The 21607-nt window shown below is 30.2% G+C and overlaps 1 protein-coding gene across 2 annotated transcripts in view; it reads left to right on the forward strand.

Moving 5' to 3' along the window:
• LOC111628307 (double-stranded RNA-specific editase 1-like) overlaps nucleotides 1-21607 on the forward strand; it is a 39476-nt gene that overhangs the window by 8814 nt on the left and 9055 nt on the right. The window contains exons 1-2 of one of the 2 annotated variants that reach the window (XM_023372067.1): nucleotides 882-955; nucleotides 13245-13435. The gene's annotated coding sequence lies outside the window, so the exon portion shown is untranslated. Of the gene's footprint in view, nucleotides 1-881; nucleotides 956-13244; nucleotides 13436-21607 lie in introns of those variants that run through there. The other variant, XM_023372068.1, reaches the window with a different exon arrangement.

Consider the following 21607-nt stretch of genomic DNA (forward strand, 5'->3'; position numbering starts at 1 on the left):
TTGGTGCTTTTACAGTAATATGGAACTCAACTCCTCCGAACTCTCTCTTTGCAAGCAAACATTCGTTCGGAGCAATTTGTGAAAAAGACACTAGGTAGAAAGTCAATTCTTCCCGAGAATATCGAAAAAGAGCTGCTGGAATATATGTTGTTGGTGGAGGTCATATTTTTCTATTATAAAAGCATTTTTGCGATAAAATACATTGGAGTAAATAATTTGGTAATTATTTAACATTTTTTGTATTTTCCTATTTGTTTTTGGCTACTTTAAAACATTTTTTTGAAAATATACAGTAAGGTTCCATATTACCACCCGATTTTCTCTAAGCCTACTTTCGGACTTTTTGTACAAAAGCCTTCAAAAACCATACTTATAGTTACACTAGCGAAAAATCCAATTAGGAACATTTAGTTTACTAGTTATCAGTACTTTTCGCACAAAAAATGTGGGTGTAGTTATGATACCTTGTTTACAATTCACTAAAATGTAATTTGGGTTCCATAATACCACCTTCTCCTCTAAATGTTATGTATAAAATATTAGTAATAATTGTCAATAACATATTGTTAGTTAATTAAAAAATCAATTTTTGTAGCTATAATAATTTTGTTTTAATTAATTTAAAATACATTTAAAAAACTAAAAATTTAATTAAAACCAATTATTAATTAAGCTAATTGGCAATTTAATTTTCCACGTGTACAATAATTAATTAACATTTAAAGAAGTTAATTTAAATTTCAATTAATAAGTATTAATAGAAGTAACAAGCTTTATTTCGTATGATAATTTTTAAATGCAATTTTTAAATTACAATTTCAAATATTTAAAAAATAAAAATCTAAACAATTTAAATTATTTTATTTTCAAATATTATGATTATTGTATATTTCGACCGGAAGAGGGCGCTGATAGTGATGTATCGATCATCGTTTTAACGTAGGATATTTAAAAGGTTTGTTTCTTTCAATAACTTTTTAATATTTTCATTAAATTATATATTCAAAATACGTCACGCAAGTACTAATCTGCAGTTAAAAATTTATCCGTTTCGGCCATGTAAAAGTTAATCAAATTTATAATTTTGATTTATGGGTCTGCCATTTGTTACCTGCGTACGTTCGAAAAAGCAGTTTAAAAAAAATAAGAAAATTTTATTAATTTTTCGTTTAATTTTCTCGTATAAAATGCATAAATTGAACGGCATTGATTCTATTATCGATTTTGCTTTCGTATTGTTAAAATGTCAATAGTTTGATTGGAAGCACGTGACTTTTCGGTTCAGTCCTGGTATGACGTCATAACTTGATCGATGATCGCGGTTTCACGCTTATTTTTGGATTAAACCGTTATTTTAGTTTAAGAAATGAAGATAAAAACGTTTATAAATGTATTATGAAGTAATTAAAAATTGATATAAGCGTATCAATTTTTTATTGAGGGAAAGATGAAAATACTGTATGGAATCGGCGCGTTACCATTTTTTAAAGGTTCCATAAAGATGTATTGTCGTTATATTAATGCTAAAATTGAAATAACTTTCCTCTGAAATTAGTAGTAAATGTTATAGATTGTTCTCATTCCGTAAATGGAATTGTAGTTTAATTTGAATCAAAAGAATAATTTTCAACGAATCTCTGGCTTTCTAACTAAAAACCGTTTTAAAGAATTTATTCTTGTATTTTACATAATAGAAATGTATTTAGGTATATTTAATAATTATAACAAATATACGGGAGCCAGTTTGGCCAACATGGCTCTACTGTATACAATTATTCTAAGTGTTGAAAATATATTCTATATAATATTACATAAAGTATAAATTTAAATATATAAAATGCCAATTTACTATATATTTTTCGGCGATTTTTTTTAGATTTTATAATTTATAGTAACTTTGTTTCCAGTCACATGCCTTTTATATAATAAAGTGAGCCTTTATTTTTTCTAGATGTTTTATTTCATATCTTACGAGAAAACAAACCAAACTCTTCTCATTAAAAAAGCACGTGAGAACTTTTACAATTGCACATCTTATTTTAATTGAATTTTTGCATGTTTTTTTTTTATATTTAAAAAGGAATTAAGAAATTGGGAATAATGATAAATGATTTACCTATTGATTTTCTTTGTCGTATTTTATTCATACGTTATATTCGATCGTTAGCATATGGAAATTCATAACTGTTATTATATTCGATTTTTAATTTAACGTCGAACTTCTTAATAGTTGATTCAGCTTGTATTATACAGTTTACAGCAATAACTAATTTATCAGTTCAAATTAGTTCCTCCTTTTAATATAAATTAAATTTTTGTACATTTTACTACAACTGTATCATAAATAACAAATTTATTGCTGTATTTCCTCGATACGTATATTTGCATTCGTGTTTCAGTTTTAACGTTGATACATTCAATTGATATTCAGGAAGATCGTGTCGCTAATATGATCAATTAAACGAATTAGCGGATATTTTTTACCTTTCGTTCTTTTTTTTATTTAAATGTTTTGTATTTAAATTTAGTATAAATTGATTAGCCTAATGAATACGGATGTAATAAGTTGAAGAGCGTATTATCATCAGGAAATGACTGGAACAAAACTACTAAGATTGTGTTTAAATAAAAAAATTATTTAATTAAACAAAAACAATGAAAAAATTCGTTTCGTTCTCATTTCATTGCCGATCGACTTTCGAATATTTTACCTCGTACAAGACTTGCCAGTATTCGTGTTATCTTAAGTATGAAATTCCAGTTTTGTGGAGTCTTCCCATAAGTATACTTCCATAAAATATATTCACCTAAATTCCATATCTAAATATGAAAAGGCTGACATAAACATGATACAGTGTTCAAAAAGTCACTACAGGCTACACCTACATTGTATTGTTTGTTTGGGATAGTTGTATTTTTACGCCTTTTCTGTACTTTTACATTGAACAATTTTAAAGTGCATATTTTCACGTAAATTTGACGTTAATCTTAACGAATCGAACAACTTTCTTGATGCACAGTGAATGAATGTTTTATCATCATGTAACTACACCTTATAAGATTGATTCTATCTACTTAGCATCTGACTTTTGAGGAAGGCAGAATAATTTTATATAATTTGTAATATAAGATAATATTTTTTACTGTTATCACAAAATGTTTTAATTTTTTAACAATATTTTACTTTTATTTTAAAGGAAACATATACTTCTGTGTGGCGCTATTACGTGAATTTCCAACAGAATTTTCTTTGCATCTTAGTTCGTGATTAATAAGAATGATTTTTTTTACAGTACTAGACAAGTTTTACAACAGCAAATTCTTGTAATAAAATGCCTATAAAATTTAATAATACATGATGAATTATCCTGAATGAAATTATGAGGAATTATTATTGCAATAAATCAATGGAAGCTCACGTAAAATTAGAATTTAAAAAAGAAAACCGAAATATAGGGGTTGAATTAAACAGCAGACAGATTATAATTGAAAAATTACAAAATTGAAAGCTAAATACAAAAAAAAGAAATATTGTGAAGTCTTCTGACGTTCATTCACAACCGTCCGAACAACACAAAGGGAGACTTTTAATTTAAACAGTTTAAGTGTAGGTGCAGAAGGGCCTCTACAGCAGTCATATGCGGACCTCGAGGCTGTGGCAGTTTTATTTTATTTTCCTGTTTTCTGCCTCGTTCCCTTATGCAATTTTAATGAAGATGTAATTAATATGTTTCGTGACGAAGAAAATTTTACAAAACTTGACCTGTAAAAAGAATAAGAATAAACTATACGTTACTAGTTGGCATATCAATAGTGTATATAGTTATGGAGTTGTAGTCTTACAGAGTTGCAGGCTTTATCTACAACTCCGTAAAAGAAAGATGCTTGCGGTTGGCATCTTGAAAACGTTGTTCTTTACTGCTCTAAAGGTAGATCGACTCTGCTATTATTAATTGTGTTCTGACTGTTGTAGAAGACTTTTTCACTTTTTATACTGTAGTAAGTAAAGTTTATTTGTAATAGGATATACTTGTTACAAAAAGGAGTTTTTGTTGATATCCAACATTGATTTTGTTATATGATAACGTATTAATTATAATATGTTGGCATATTATTCATTTTGTTTAACATTTTGTCATACATTTACAAAAAAGTTATAAACGTAAATAAATTTACTAACCATATAAAGCAATCACAAAAAAAAACTTTGTTGCAGTTTATACAATTTATAAGTAATTACAATAATGCCATATAATATTTCTTAATATTTCCATTTGTTGATCTTGTTCGTCGCACGGGGGTTGTATCTATTCAGTAACATTAGTGTCTCCCTATAAAAACAAAACTTATACGTTTTAGGAAAAAACCCTACCTCTGAGACAGCACCCTCTAAAAAGTTCATAGTATTACTATTGAATTTACTACTACTTTTATTTAGCCTTAATTGAATAAAGAACTTACAATGACAAAAACAAAATTCATAGACATAAATCCATTACTATACGAGTATCCTGAGATTGGATACGTCACATAAGACTGTTAGGTTATATTCCTCTTTAGTTTCTTGATATACTGGTAGATAGGATTCAAAAGTATTTGGATCAGTTATGAACTTGATATAATAACCTCGGTAGTTTAGTTGGTAAATTTTATTACAGTTTTCTAAATGAGGAAAACACCCATACGCAGTATCGACAAAAAATAGCATAGACCGAATCCGTTTCCAGTTCCGTTTCCTTGAATTTGAAGAAACAATAGTTATTTTAAAAGTCAATCTAATTTTCATTACTCTATAATATCAATCAGTTCTATCTCAAAAACCACTCAATTGAATTATTTTATCTAGATTCACATCATGTGTATATTTTATGTTGTCTTTTATGTAATAATCATCTCTTATAATAATTCTATTTCCATTAAGTTTTTCTTGTTTTACTATTGCTAATAGTTTTTTCTCCTCAATCTAGATCTCACATAAATCTGAAGTAAGTATTATTTTTTCCTTCCATTACTGAATTCACCTTTCTTTTGCCGGAATTCCTTAATAATCAAATTTCTATCGTTTGAGGAATGTAATGATATTTTCACTATAGGTTTGGTTACACTGTTGTATAGTCTAACCAAACTTTCTATATAACTATTAGTTATTTGCAAGTCCTTTTGTTTATGAAATAATTTCCTTTTTATAATCAGTGGAATTAAACGGAAATTTTATAATTATATTTTTATTATTTCTTACGTTAACTAGTTTGTCTATTTCATATTCTAATATACCTTTTAATTGGGAGTTATTCTTGGATGTTTCCTGTAATTCTTCTACGGTTTGAGAGTTTTGTCAACTCTCCATGAAAATGTTTATTTTCCTCCTTTAGAGCATTGACCTCTGTTTTAATTTCTTGTAATTCAATATGAAGCTGTAGGAATTTATCTTGTATTAACTCATAAATCGACTTTAAAGTATATTGCGGCACTTCCTGTACTGTATCTGTGACTTGGTGTCTCTTGATGCTTCGAAGTAATCATAAATTTTCGTAGCTCTCGAGGTCACAGGACTACTTATGTTAAAAACTTCCTTTAGTTGATAATAATATTCACTAGTTTGTAGCACTCAATTACCTTTCTTTTTCCTTTTCCTTGAGATTATTCTTGCGAGGTCTGCCTCTCCCCCTTCTTTGCATATCTTCTTGGCACATCTGTTGTGGAGATCGAGGCAAAGGACCTGGATTGGATTCAATCCCAGCGATTATTAATAAACACAATTAAAACCCGAGATAACTTATAAACACATGTCCAATACTTTAGATCTGGCATAATTCGACTTACTGGTTTCCAATTTACTCAAAAACTCAGTCATCAAGCTTCACCAAGTTCACCCGTATCTCCGGCGGTTAGCGCACACCCTCCGTTGTCTTCAGTTTTTTTAATTCTTCTAATATATTCCGTCCTGTATTTTCTATTTTTATTTTTACAAATTATCAGATGTTCACTTTATTGGTCATGACAACGGTTTTGTTTATTTCTTACTTCTTTTCTTTGACACTTTCATTAAGATTAGCTCATTATAAGTATATTATTAAGACCAGAATAATATAAATATAATGCGAATAATTCTAGATTAGACTGATTCTGGATTGGTATAAAACATATTAGATTCCTAATTAATAGTATGGTCTATATATTTAATTAATAAATGTTCAGCAAATTAAGTATTCTTTCATTTTTCTCCCTCCTTTTTTTTATTATAGAAAGTTGCTATTCATAATTTCATTTAGAAATTATGAACAAAAGAACACTAATATATTTCTGAATATATTACAACAATAGAAAATAAATAAGTTTACATTAAAAACAAACTTTTATATTCTTCTCACTAACTAATGTACTGTACTAGGCAATGCTCAAGTTATCTTAAAATATCGAATGGGTTCGAAAACTGCACTTGGCTTTGTTAAATGTTGCTAGACTGGCCAGTCACGGATCCAGAAGTGCCAAAAGGGAGGGGGCTAACTCAAAAATTTTAAATATTTGGATAATTAAAGACCTTTTATTAACACGTAACCTACATGACGATTGTATTGTGAATAATCTGATAACATAATTGCCGTAAAAAATGTTTTTAAAAACAACGCTTTGAACTTCAAATAAATAAATTTTAATTTATATACGTATCTTTGCATAGATTCGTTCCATCGTATTCTACAGACATTCTCGAAGATTGAAAATTTTTTCTCAAACAAATAAGAAAGTAATTCTTAGCAGAGCAATTTGCAACTAAACAGAATTTAAAATGATATATGTTAATTATATTTTAGAAACGTTCAACGTAGATTGGGAAATCATATTAATAAAGTTATTTAAGTAAATACTTTTAAAATATTCACGCATCGTTAGGTTTTAGATTGAAGCGATAGCGCTGATGTCACGGATACGTTTGCTAAAATGAACTTTTATGGCCATTCTAAATAAATCTGTGGGCTTTCGCGAATTTTTCTATTAAATACGATGGAACGGTTTCGTAGGAAAGTACTGCATATAAATAAAAAGAAAGATAAATTTCCAGAAAGTTGAGAGAAAAAAGGACAAAACTTAAAGACACCGCCATCCAAGCACAAATGTGTACAAAGGCATAACATCTGGAGAATGCTATCACAAACAAATATACATACATACATACATACATACATACATACATACATATGTGTAGGACCGTCGAGAGCGGATCCCTTTTGTTTTTTGAATAAGTAAAATATTTATAAATTAATAAAAACTAGTCAAAGATTTTATTTTCTGTTCATAAAAGTAACATTAATGTTACAGATTTAGGGATCGCTATGGACTTCTAAGTTCTCTCTGGTCCAAGAGAGAACTTAGAAGTCCATACAACCCCTCCTCTTGACAGCCCTGCACACATATTTACAAAAAAATTTTTTTTATTTAACTAACAAATGTATTAAATTTAAAAAATTATTTATTCTGTTTTAATCTATTTTTTGTAACAAACACAATATCTAATTTAAAATACAGTAAGACCACGCTTAACGCTGATTTGATATAACGCCGTCTGCTCGAAGCCTAAAAAAAAGTCAAAATTTACGCTGATTTAAATTATCACGGCATTTTATTGATTCGTATATAATACGATTATTTACGAACACGAACCAATCAGAAAAATGTGGCAAAAAGGTGTACTTTGTTTAAATCTGTTTGTTAGGTGCAGTTTTGGAAAAAAATATAACATCATGGATGCCATAGGCCAGAGGTGGCGAACCTATGGCACGCGTGCCCAAAGTGGCACGTCGAAGAAATCATCTAGCACGTACCGAATTATATGATTTCGGTTTATCATCTTTTTCAATCAGGTTCTTTACATTTACTCTAATTATAGTATATTATTTTATTTATTTAAATATAGTTTTTTAAACCTCTTTTCGCCCTGTGGGTACTAAGAGGGCTTTTTTATTTAGCAAGTCCACAATGGGACAGCCGGGTGGTGAAGAATGGATATCCACCTGAAAATTTTCTGGGGTTTTGATCTCGGGTTACAAGAGCGATAGCTACCACTTTGACCGCTCGGCCATTCGGCCAAATTTAAATATCGAAGTCTAAAACTTCTGCATGCATAAACATTTTTAAAGAAAAGTATGCTCAATATGCTTAGTATGTGGCACGCAGACTCAAAAAGGTTCGCCATCCCTGCCATAGGCAATATCGGCTTCTCTTGGCAAGAATTAACCGATAAATGCACGAACGAAGTATGGAAGAAGTTATGGCGGAAGGTATCCAAGAATTCTCAACGAGAAGAGCCTATCGCTGTATCGTTAAGTCGAACAAACACTATTATCGATACAGCAGGACTAGGAGATGTAGACGAACAGGATATTGAGGAATTGCCGCAGTTTTCTGATGAGAGTCTTATCAATGACGACCTTCAAGAACTGGCAGAACAAGGGAGCCACGTAGAACTGGAAAATAGTGATTCTGAAAACGAAGAACCAAAAAATTTCTCTACAGATTTCCTTAGGAAAAGTTTGATAACGATAACCAAAATCGTTTATCAAATCGTAGCGAATGATCCAGATTTTAAAAGGAGTGCAAAAGCGAAACGATGCGTTTTGGATGCGATCTTCTTCTACCGACATTTGCTTAAGGAAAGAAAAAAGCGACAAATGAAACTTTACGAGTTTATTGCAAAAAACAAGAATTTCAGAAAAGTCAGGAAAAAATTAATTATTATATTATTATGCATTTCTGTGCGCATGTGTTTATGTGTTATTTAACATATATTAATATATAAATTAATATAAAAATAACTTATAATTAAAGTAAAATTTGTTTATTTTTGGTCGCATGTTCTTCTATCCCTATTTGCTCTATGTTAAAATGACCTCGTTTAACGCTTTGTCATCTAGGAACGCATCCTCCGCGTTAAGCGGGGTCTTGCTGTATATATATTTATTTTTTTCAGATTATTGAGATATATTTATGATAAAAATATTATTATTTATTTTATGTTCAAATGTATATTTTTATTAAAAAATAATAAAAAACAGATTGATAAATTTTTTCTAAGTACTGTAATAATGAAATAAACTCTGCCATATGAACATTTTGCTTAAGTCGTATTGTTTTTTTAATAATTTTTTGCTATATTCAATTGCAAACACACAGCCAAGTAACCTCTAGCTAAATTTAATGTTTCAAAATGTACAAAACGTACATAGCTCTATAAACTGAAATTTTTTTATATATGTGAATTTATATACCGACAGGTTATATAAGGTATTAGCAGCTCTGTCCGGCGCTGCCTGGCTGAAAAGTAATAAACATTAAAATGAAAACCGTATTAAAAGTTTGGTAAATGGACTACCGTTGTTATGTTTATCGCGAAGTGATAAAGGAATAAAATCAGAAAGAATGGAAAATACAAGTTTTGTGGTAGCATCTATTTTCCCGGGAGCTTGGAGAATAACTATGAAAAATTTGGTGCAGATCGGTCAAACGGTTTAGAAGTGTATGGAGAACAGATATGCGGACAAGACATTCTATTTCATATTATAATGTATATATACATAATATATACTGTATAATATTTTATAGCATAAACATAACTGAATTTGAGATTATAAAGTTGGATTTTCTTTAAATTCTATGAAATTTAGAATAATTTTAAAGAAGTATTTGTGAATATAATTTATGAAAACGGAAGGTGGGAGAAAGCTGCTGAGTGAATGAGTTGTAGGGGATTTAGTATCCTTTTGCCTTACTGGATCACGGGCGTGAAGACATGCTTATCTGTTTATTTGTGAATAGATGTAACCCTCATATAACGCGGTAGTTACGTTCCAAAAAAAAAAAAAAATGCTGCGTTATAAAAATCTCATTATACGAGATTCACATTACACAAAAAGTGGATTTATGTTCCAAAATGAGTTTTTTAAATATAAAATTTATCTTTGATGTAAAAAGCAGTTTTATTTAATTCAGAAAATTTCTTTTAACAAAACATGAATTTCTAAACAAACCAAAATAAAAAAACTTATTAAACAATTAGTAAAATAAAGAACTGTATTAAGGTAAACGCACCGGTAGTGGACACTGCACGAGTAGTGGACACTTTGAACTTCAAATATGAGTAATAAGGTTGTAGATGGCTTCACTGTTCAAACATACAAATCATTCAGTAAACAGAAGTTCTGTCTATTGAATGCTTTGTATGTTTGAACAGTGAAGCCATCTACAACCTTATTACTCATATTTGAAGTTCAAAGTGTCCACTACTCGTGCAGTGTCCACTACCGGTGCGTTTACCTTATATCAATTTTCATTGAATACAAAAAACAAATTTTAATCGTCTTTAATGCTATCTTCCAAAACAACATTTCACCGATATATTTTATTTGCCAATCATCGGAGTCCACCAGTTGCCGAGAACATAAAATCATTGAACGAACACTAGTAATTGGTCGTTGGTTCGCGCCTCACCAACCGACTGGTCACGTGGAGTTTTCGGGTTTTCCTAATGTTAGTAACCAAACATGGATAAAATTCGAAATAGGGCCAGTTTTACATAAAAGACCTCCCTGGAGACATTCTCGACAGATCGCCCATGTGTCGCTTTGCCGTATACGAATAAAACCAAACCAATCAATGACTAGTGTCTTCATGGTTTCATTTCATTTTATTTAATATTTATTCGTACATTAAAATAACATGCACATCCTGGTCTCGCTTTTGCATTACCAGGGTTATAAGGTTACAAATACAATTAGAAGACACTAGTCTTCATGGTTTGAAACCTTTTGGACATTGCAATGACTTTCGATTTCTTCAGATTCTTCTGCTGGTTTAGTTTTCAAGAAGTCGGTTGTGAAAGTCTGCCGAACTTCAGAAATAATTGAACTAAAACTTTTGTTTCAATTATTTTTGAAGTTTGTTGTATGGTGCAAAACAAATTTCCAATTGTCTGAAATTTGCTGGAGCGCTCGATAGAAAATCATTAACCACAAAAATATTTTCTAACTTTCTTTTCAAGTCTGATTCTCTTAATTTTTTTAAAAAATTGAATTCCTTAATAGATTTACCAAAATCTTCGGCTTAACTGTTTCCATTGGTATTATCTACATATTTTGGGTACACGTCATCTTTTAACTGTACAAATTCATTATCATTTAAAGCTTTCATTTCAGTATTAACTGAATGAACATCTACTATTAATAGAAGAATATAGACATGATTTCGTATAAATTGTATCGAAATCACGTTGTGTAAGTACCGCGTTTACAAAGATAGCTACAATATGGATTACGTTGTAATTTTAAGTACTGCGTTATAAGCACATGTATTTTAGAATGAATTATAGTAACATCTTCAATATTTAAAATCAAATGAATTAAATTTAATTTTAAGAACTATATAAATATAATTAGCAATATGATTGCAAATTTTGAGAATTTATTTATAAATTATATAATTGCTATTATTTTTTTAATTAAATTAAACAAAACTCTTTAATTATAATATTGAAAATAATTTTTTTATACTTAAAGTACGTATTGAGGTATATATATTAATATAAAAAATATATATAAATGATATAAATAAATTAACGAAAAGTAGCGGCCAAATTTTCGAGGGTTTTAGGAATCAGCTTACTGCTCTGGGGGAGCCGGGATTTAATCCGTGCGTGCGACTGTTTAAGAATTTTTCGTGGATAGTCCATCCCGGATATGTGCCCTTCTCTCAATCGTTACCCCCTTCGTGGGCCTAGCAAAACCCACGATAAGTGTGGATAAAAGACCCTTTTAATGCCCACAGGATGGAAAGAGAAAAAACAAAAACAAATAAATTATAGTTCAGATGCTACATTATTTATCACCGACAATATTACAAAAGAAAAAATGATTTAGAAATTATTATAATGATATACATTACACTTACATTAATTGATATGTAAATAAATAAATAAAATACTTTAGATCACTCGCGCTCACACTTGTTCGTTTTAATTATCTATATTATATATCTTTTATATTTAATTATCTGTATTATATATTTTATATTTATATGTGTGTATCATTATATATGAATTTATTTTAACGTGCCGGTTATATTGACATTAATAAATATGAAAAAAAAAATTACGTAAAGATTAAAAGTTTATAATCATCGAATTATCCGATTATGTTGTTACTATTATCATTATATTATCGGATTTTATTTATTTTGCTTCGTTTGTTTTTAATGAATTTGCACAAAATAAAAAAAATCACATCAATAAAGTTCTAGTTGTTTTAATTCATAAAAATGAATTTGATTTTGGGTCCTTCAGATCTCGAGACAGATTCGTCACTTGCCGTTTTAGCGCTCCGTTATATCATACCTCTCTGGGAGAAGTTTATTTATTTATTTTTTTTTTTGGTATTTTTAAACTCCGCCCTGTGGTCATTTTAAAGGGATTTTTCTAGCAAACCCATTATGGGTTCGGCCAGGCTCACAATTCAGCAGCCGGGTGGTACCGGGCCCGACATATCCAGATGGATAAACCCTTCGATCCGTTCGGATTCGATTCTGGATCTCCAGAGCAGTAGGCTATCGCCTAAACCACTCGGCCATCCGGAAGTCCTTTCTTCCTTTTTTTTTTGTTATTATGTTCGTCTTCGTGCTTCGACATGGAAAGTTACATACGTACCATAATGCTCACATTTCTCACGCATGCCATACTTACAATAACGTAAAAACTCCGAAAGTTGCTAGAACAACGCGAAAGACGATAAAAACGCGACGTTAACACTCGTAATTTTATTATTTTTTTTTAATTCTGGACCTATATGCTGCTCCATTACTTTCCCTATGACTAGCAAAATTGCTTTCTGTTGCCGGCGGTTAATTCAGAAACATCGGAGTAACATGTCCGAATATTTAACAATTTTGTGTGGGAAGATCATGTGAGAATTGACAACCGAAACGTCCATCGAAAGTTAAAAGGAAAGTATGAAAATCCGATATCTAGACACGTTTTCTTGCAAGAAAAATTTGGATTTAGATAATTTTATAATGACAAAGACTTAAATATCTTCAACAAGATTGTAACTTGAGAAACACCTATACAAAAATATATTACGATAAATGATTATTTCCGATTTCATTATACGTATATATACTGTACCGATAATCGAGAAATGATATTTTAATGCAAATTAGTATTTAAAAATACCACGAAAGTAATAATTTATTATTTTATATAGGAGATTTCCATTTAAAATTGGATTCTTCACCATGTTCATCATGAAATAAAAATAAAACGTTACGAATTGGCAACACTTCCGCTTTTGCTTCTTTGTGCGAAGGTGAAGAATTTTGGCGGTTCCCGTAAACATTTCCATAAGATCGAAAGGTTTCTACAGAAAAAAACGTGAAGTACCGTGGAAATAATAAGGTAAAAATAGTTTAAATCAATTTTATTCGTTAGATTTTTAGTACGAGCGTAATATAAGTACTCGTCCGCTGGCCAGCTTAACACTGACCGATAGGATGCTTATTTATGCGATTAACGCGTGGCGATTGCGTAATATAATGAATATAACAGCTTATTTCTGTTAGACAGGTAATAATTGCTTATAAAAATGAGCTAAATTGGAATTTATAGAGTCCTGCTTCAAGTGGTGAATCACATTGATGTGGCGCCATGTTAATTTCAACGTTGAGAAAATCCGATTCGAAACCTTTGATTATAGGCGATGGAGATGTTATTTAAATTGAATTTTATTACGCTTGTCTTATTCATTTGGATCTATTGTAAGATCATAAAGCGTATATTTCTTGATTTAATTTATATAAATTCATTAGAAGAGTAAAATGGCGTCGATTTGTAGCAGGAAACGATCTGTAGATGGCGCTTCAATGTAGTCATGTTTTCATATGACAACAACTGTATACAGTATAGGTTTTTATTGATTTTGATGCTTTGCAAATCATTTTGAATTGTTTTTTTTTAATACACAAATGATGTAATATATCCATTCTATAACTGTAATTAAAATAAACAAATATTTACTATTTTTAATTCTGTTTATCTATAAAAATAGTCTATTATTTCAGTCTACATAGAAAATGGGAAATATTCAAAGTTTAAGTTATGTTTCTTAAAATACTGTAAACTTGCATCATTTCAATTATAAAGTGAATTGATGAACTAGTTTAGTTAGTAAACTCCACGTATTGATACAAATATTGACAAACTGATTCAAGATATTGAGTAATTTGGCTAGAGATAGGCAGTTAAGTTCCATCTCTTGCCAAATTTCTTAATCTTTTTAATTAATTAACTTTAATGTAGTTCAAAAGAATCTGGCTGTTTGTTTGATTAGTAAAATTATCGGGCTGTATATGTAATTTTATTATGGATATTGTTATTGTTCATCAGAATTATCATGTTCCAAAGCATATAAGTTGAAATGCACTTGTGAAACTTAGTTTATTATAGAGTTTAGTTATTGTTATCATTTGGTGTTTGAGCAAATAAGCATTTTTAAGTTCTGATGTTTTTGCCTCAACATGTGGTTGAAAACATCAATTATTGTTATTAATGCTTTTAAACATTAAATGTGAGTTGTTTTAATGTTTATTTGTTTGCAGCACATATGTTTAAATTGCTATCGTTTCTTTTAGTTATATGCTAGTTGCTGTTAAAGGCACAATAATGGATGAACTGTTATTAATTCACAATAATTAATGAATTTTCAAGTAATAGAATTTTTAATTGTTTTAACATGTCCTTTAATATCAAAGCAAATGCAACTGAAATTTTACCTAATCTTAGATTTGTTATTTACCATTTTAATAGCATGAGTCAGTTACCATTGTGATATCTCAAAGTGATAAGCAGATTCTGTTGTAACTATCAATAATTTTGATTTTTTGAGTATTATATGATTGCATACATCATCAATGTTTATTTACTATTCCATAAAGCTGCTGTAATTGATTATAAAAATTATTAGATTAAAAAATAATTTAATGATAGCTAACAAGTATTTTTGGGCTTTTTGTATAAAAATACAAATAACTCAAAAAATGTTAGACCATAAAAATCTGTAGCTATTTTTATGGTTTAACTTTTTTCTGGAAAATTGTTGTTAAGCAAGTTGTAAATCCAATCAATTTTTTTCAGTCAAAATCAATCAAATCAGTTTAATATAAATAGATACTGCATCCCTGAAAATACCACTGTATATTATCAGATAAAACAGCTAATAAAAATAAAGTAATTCATAAAATGTAAATAGAAAATTTATATCTGATAAAAGTCTGAAGTCATAACAGTTTACTTTATATTCTCTTTTGATTGTTTATGCTTTATATTTAAATTCTAATTTTAGAAGCAAATCACTTTACTGTTATAAATTTTTACAAATGATTACAAATTTTTTGAAATTTGTACTTTTTAATAGAAATATTACTGATGCTAAAAATAAACAAATTATAATTATATATATACAGGGTTCCTACACACCTGGAAAGTCAGGGATTTTCAGTAGTGTTCAGAAAAAGTCATGGAATGTCAGGGAATTTGCTTCCTGGCTGACTTGTTGATTTTTTGCTGACAAAATATGCAGGCAGCAAGAAGTAATATGGTGCAATACATCTTATGAAAAAGGGTGCAGAATATTTTCAGGACCCAAAATTTCTCTCAAACTTAAACAAAAGTTTTACAAAAATTTACAAAGTACACAAAATGATAAATGATTTAAATGGTATTATTTATCATTTTTCATTTTGATAAATAATTTTGATTGAGTAACAAAACAATTTCTGATTTTTTTCCCAGTTTTTTAATATTTTAGAAAGTTCAGAAAACTTATTAAGAGAGAAATTTAATCTAAATATATAAAATTACTTGTCCTGACTGACTGACTGAGTGATTGACTGATTGATTTATCATCGCCCAGAGCAAACCGCTGAACCTAGAGGTGAAACTTTGTACACAGTTAGGGTATGTTGTGAAAACCACCCTAAGAAGGGATTTTCGAAATTCCTCCTGTGGGGGGAGAGGATTAAGGCTTAACCTGAAGAACGGCTTCTACTATTCTATTTTATATGCAATTTTTTGTTTTCAACTACATTTAGTCTTCATTGAGTACTTAGATGTATTAAATTGATAACATTTCAGACATTGTTATAAATATTTTTATATATTTTGATTTTTTAACCAAATGTTTGAACTATTTTAAATTTGGATTTGTTATTGCATATTGGTTTGATTATAGAATGATTGTAAACGTTCCAGAAAATTGATCAAATTGAAAATAGTTCATTTGATTCTCAGCAATTCTCATCAGTGGGTATTATATAGCAATTACTATGGTTGTTGAAATACTGAATATAAATGGGATTTGCTGAAAAGTTTGGTTCCATCAAACTTTTACAGTACAGATATGGAGAGTTAGCAAACTATGCATGCACCAAACTGCCATTAATTTATACAATTGGAAGCTAGAAGCAGCTGACAAAAAATAACAGATTGGGTTATAGGTTGTGGATGAATAACAGAATTTTAATAAAACATTTTATTTTTAATTTTAATAATTTGGCAATTATAAAAAAAATATATAACTGTTGATTAGAAAAAATAACTAACTAAAACATTGGAGAAGCAAAACATACATGCATAGGAAGTCAAATGCTGTTTTATTTTGTCAATATGCTATACTGTGATGGATGCGAGGGTCAGGGAAAGTCATGAAAATTAGACAAAAATTTGAGAAGGAACTCTGTGTATATATATTATTTCTTTTATATTAGTACTTGCAAGTGAGAGCCAATTTGGTCTGGCAGGGAGACTTCCCTTGGACAGAGAAATCTTGTCCCTTCTGTCTCACACTGGCAATTTTGTGTCACATGCTCACATGGGAGGACCCGTCTGTTGGATTTACATCATGATGTTATTGTTTTAGTTTTTAGAATAAAAGTTGTCTCAGTTACAAATATTCATCATCTCTGTCTTCTTATTGAATCCCAAACATTAATAATCAATATATATTTATAAAAGATGAGGTATACCCATATTTTACTGTTGATATATATGTTATGGACAAAGTGATAAATCAGGCATAGCTTTTCCATCTCCCATGTTTCAAAATCATGTCCAAGAACTATCTTGTTGGTATGAAAATGTTGATGTGATGTAGAATTTATTGATGCCACACTGAGAATTGTTGTATCCTGAGGCGTTGCATTTGTCTTTTCACTCGTTTTAAATTGCATTTAAGCAAATACAGTACTTGTATGCTGCAGTGAACTGGATTGTTGTGAGGTTGTTGTTCCATCCACCTTTTTACCTGATCATACCAAAAAAACAATTCAATATACTCTTGTGATGACTTGTATGTAAGAAGATAACTGAAAAAAATATAAACATGCATATCAAAAATTATGTAATAGTAAATGAAACACAATGAATATCTTCTTTATACTTTAATAGAGGTAAAGGTGATGCTATTAACTCTTCAAATATAGCCTTGATTATTGCAAATAAAATCTGTCAATGATGTATGTCATGCTGACTTTATGATCAGCTGTTCATTCTCAAATGCAAGCTGCTGTAGTCCCTCTTCCATTTTGATCAGAAAGGGCCACCATAAATGCTGATTTGAAACTCGCAAAGGTGTCTTAAAGTATCTAGAAAATGGATTTTTATTCTTAAGGATATCGAAGAGCCTGAAACAAAATCTTAAATTAAAAACTTTTTATACACAACAAATTTTTACATCAACAAGCAAATTTATATACCTGTCTATATCACAAACAAATTCGGTAGTCACTTCACATCCCGCAAACTGTGACAACTGCAACTCTAGGCAAGTTTGCAGAGCATCTACCACAGAAGCAATAAATATTTGAGTCAGAAGGTAAACTTTCATTTTCATTTGTTGGAAGTTAATGTGGGCCTTTGTGAGCTTGTTTTTCAAGTTCAAACTCTCAGAACTTTGCAGCTGTTGAAGAGCCTCAATATACTTCCATTTAACAACCTAAAAAATGCAATGAAGTTGAATGTAGCTCTTACATTTATTTATCACTGCAACAAACAAACAAGTGTAGAATTCCTTGACAGAAGCTAAAACCAACACCTGTTTTTCTGCAAACATATTTCTTAAAAGTTTAATCATATGGCAAGCATCAGGGAATAGTTTTATCAATATGCTGTTTGTAGGGTGAGGAAATTCAAGGTTCTATAATATGACCAGGTGAAATTTTTGCACCCAGAGCTCTAGCTGTGGAAAAATTTGTGCTTGTTAACTTTAATTTGTGTCAGTATTTTTACAGAAATGTTACCTTTTTCAGATGATAAGGAAATTCAATTATTAAGGGAATAGCATTTTTTTTTTTTTTAGGATCTTGTGTGCAGTTGATGATAAATAATAGCAATTATTGCTAAAATGAACCGAACAAAGAATTGGTTCTTTTCCATTTGCCTGGTTGGTTGCCATTTAGCTCTTTTTGTGGCAAGAATCCATTTTGGATTTTATTCAGACCAAAAGCACATTATACAGTATTAAATTCATTTTAATGGTTGCTACAGTAAGACCCTGCATAATGCAGGGGATACGTTCCTAGACGACAAAGCGCTAAACGAAACAGCATAAACAAGGTACAGGTATACCTCGACTTACGTCGTTTCGAGTTACGTCGTTCCCGATTATACGTCGTTTGTAAAAAAAGTATACGGAAAAATAAAAATCAAGTTTAAGTCATTTTATTCAACTTTACGTCTGTCTGCCACAAATATTGAAGTCGTAATATCACTAGAAAAGCGTTTAAAGCACATAAAATCATATTAAAATATATACATTTACAAGTATGTACTGTATTTACAGTACAGTACATGCATTCGTAAATTTAGATTACTTTTTTCTGTACTCTATTAAAAACTAAAATTTATTTGTTTGTAAGCTTAAAATAGATTCTTATTAACCATATATTATTAAAAATGCATTAATAAATAAAATACAGAACTGGAAATAGTAATTTATGGTTTAGCCTAGTGACAAGTAGATTCGGGGACAAGTAAATTCGACTTACGTCGTTTTTCGACTTAAGTCGTTTTCCTGGAACCAATTACCGACGTAAGGTGAGGTATACCTGTAATTTTAACACAGAGTAAATAGGGATGTTAAATAACACACAAACATATGCACACAGAAATATAAAGTTCATTTTTTGTAATGAAGGTTCTGGCTCTTCTGAAATTCTTGATGTTTCTGCGATGAAGTCATCTAGTGTCATTTGTTGCTTTTTCTTTCTTTCATTAAGCAAATGCTGGTAGCAGGAGATTATCCAAAATGTCTCATCTTGCTTTTGCACTCCTTTCAAAATCTGGATAATCTGCTACAATTTGATCAATGATTTTGGTTATCATTACCAAACTTTTACTAAGAAAATCTGTAGAGAAATTCTTTGGGTTCTTCATTTTCAGAATCACTGTTTTCCAGTTCTACACCAATTCCTTGTTCTGTCTGCTCTTGAAGGTCGTCGTTGATAAGACTCTCACCAGAAAACTGCGGTAATTCCTCAATATCCTGTTTGTCTACATCTCCTAGTCCTGCTGTATCAATTAGGTTGACCAAATTAGGTCAACCTAATGATTCAGCGATAGACTCTTCTTGTTGAAAATTCTTGGATACCTTCAGTAATAACTTCTTCCACGCTTTATTTGTGCAGTTATCAGTTAATTGTTGTTAATTCTTGCCAAGCGAAGTTAATATTGCCAATGGCATCCACGATGTTATATTTTTTTCACCAAATAAACATAGATTTAAGGAAAGTACAGTGCTACAACAAATTGCCACCTTTTGCTGATTGGTTTGTGTTTGGGAATAATCGTATTATATATGAATATATGAATCAATGAAATGTCGCAATAACAATAATTTGAATCAGTGTAAATTTGAGCTTTTTTTTATTATTTATTTATTTTTTTTAAGGCTTTGAGCAGACCGTGTTATATTGAGGCAACATTATGCAGGGTCTTACTGTATTTTCAAAGTGTCCCCATCTGATTCAGCAAAAAATTCAAGCCTTTTTTCAAACCCCTAAAACCATTTCTAGCATGTCACTTTTGATAATCTTAACAACCATTTTAATTGCAATCTTTAATTGTTCTGCATTCTTTGGCACTTCCTTATAACAATTATCTTTTATATAATCCCAGAGAAAAAAGTCACAAGAGTTAAGTCAAGGCTGTAAGGAAGCCACTCAACCTCACTACCCACAAATTTTTAGTAACCTAATTCAATAATATGATGCTGATAGGTGTTGAAAATACTTTCAAATGCATCTTGGGTGTGGCGGGGAGTAGCACCATCTTGCATAAAGTGATATTCCTGGACAAAATTTTTCTTTGCCAAAGGGAAAAATTTGGTCTCCAAGAAACTTTTATGTAATGAACATTTGAACAGTGACTGATATTTATTAGGAAGCTTCTAATACAGGATGAAAACATTTCTTCATGGCAAATTTAAATAGTTGGCTATCTGAAATAAGCATTTAATATAGATAATAATATGGATCCAGAATCCATGAGGTAATATTTGGGAATTTATAGGTTTGCAATTTGAAAATTGCAGCCCAATAATGCAAATACTTATGAGAGATTTAGAACACCGCGCCTGTAATTAATTAACAATTTAATCGAAATAGTAAAATTTTAGACGAAAATATTTTATGATTCTGGTGAGAAAATTATATTTTCTAAAACGAAGGAAACTGGTAAAAGTCACTTCCTTCAACAGAAGTTGAACTTCCCTTTTTTTGGTTTTCCTTATCTCCTAAAATTTTAGTCACCCTGGGAACTGCCAACCCCCTCAGTAAAATCCCCTTTTTCCTGTTCACGTGGAAAAATACGAGATACTGATTCGTTAGAAATAGAAAGAATTTTGAATTATTTGAGGAGTACGCCAGAAGACCCAAAAGAGGACAGACCTATTCCACATCATCTCCATACGGCCAATGCCCATAACTGATTCCCGAAGTCTCCTAAATGAATTATTAAGTCGGTAAATACAGTGAAGAAAAAGACTTATTTATGTGCCATTAAAGAACATGAGAAAGAACATTCATCCAGAAACAGATCTCAAGAGGAAGATATAAGACACATGAATTGAAGTAGTGTGGTTTTTTAACTGAAATTGTGAGCTCTCTCTCTCGATCATTAGTCTTATTCGAGGATTCAATTTTGTATAACCTAGTTTTTGTTTATTACATATTTGTTTTATTTGTTAGAGAAATCTCTCACGTTATCTGAATCAAACCTATTTCAACACCAAACGATCGCCTAATTATCGGGCTATAATATGGCTATATTAAATGATTGGAACTAAGTAATTAGATATTAGAGGTAGGCTTTAGGCACCATCTCTTAATTAAATTAATAATTAAATAAATAAATTTAGATCATTCTGGAATAAAAGAACTGGCCCGGGACGGGGCTTGAACCCGCAACCTCCGCTTGCCGTGCGGTGCGCTTGCCAGTTACGCCACCCGGACCCCGAGCGAGTCTTCGCTTCCAGAAGTATATTAGATTTAGATATAACCTTACTTGGTTAAATACATC

The sequence above is a fragment of the Centruroides sculpturatus genome, unplaced genomic scaffold (genome assembly GCF_000671375.1).
Source record: "Centruroides sculpturatus isolate CEXI.00-Female unplaced genomic scaffold, Cexi_2.0 scaffold497, whole genome shotgun sequence".
In the NCBI taxonomy this organism is placed as follows: Eukaryota; Metazoa; Arthropoda; class Arachnida; order Scorpiones; family Buthidae; genus Centruroides; species Centruroides sculpturatus.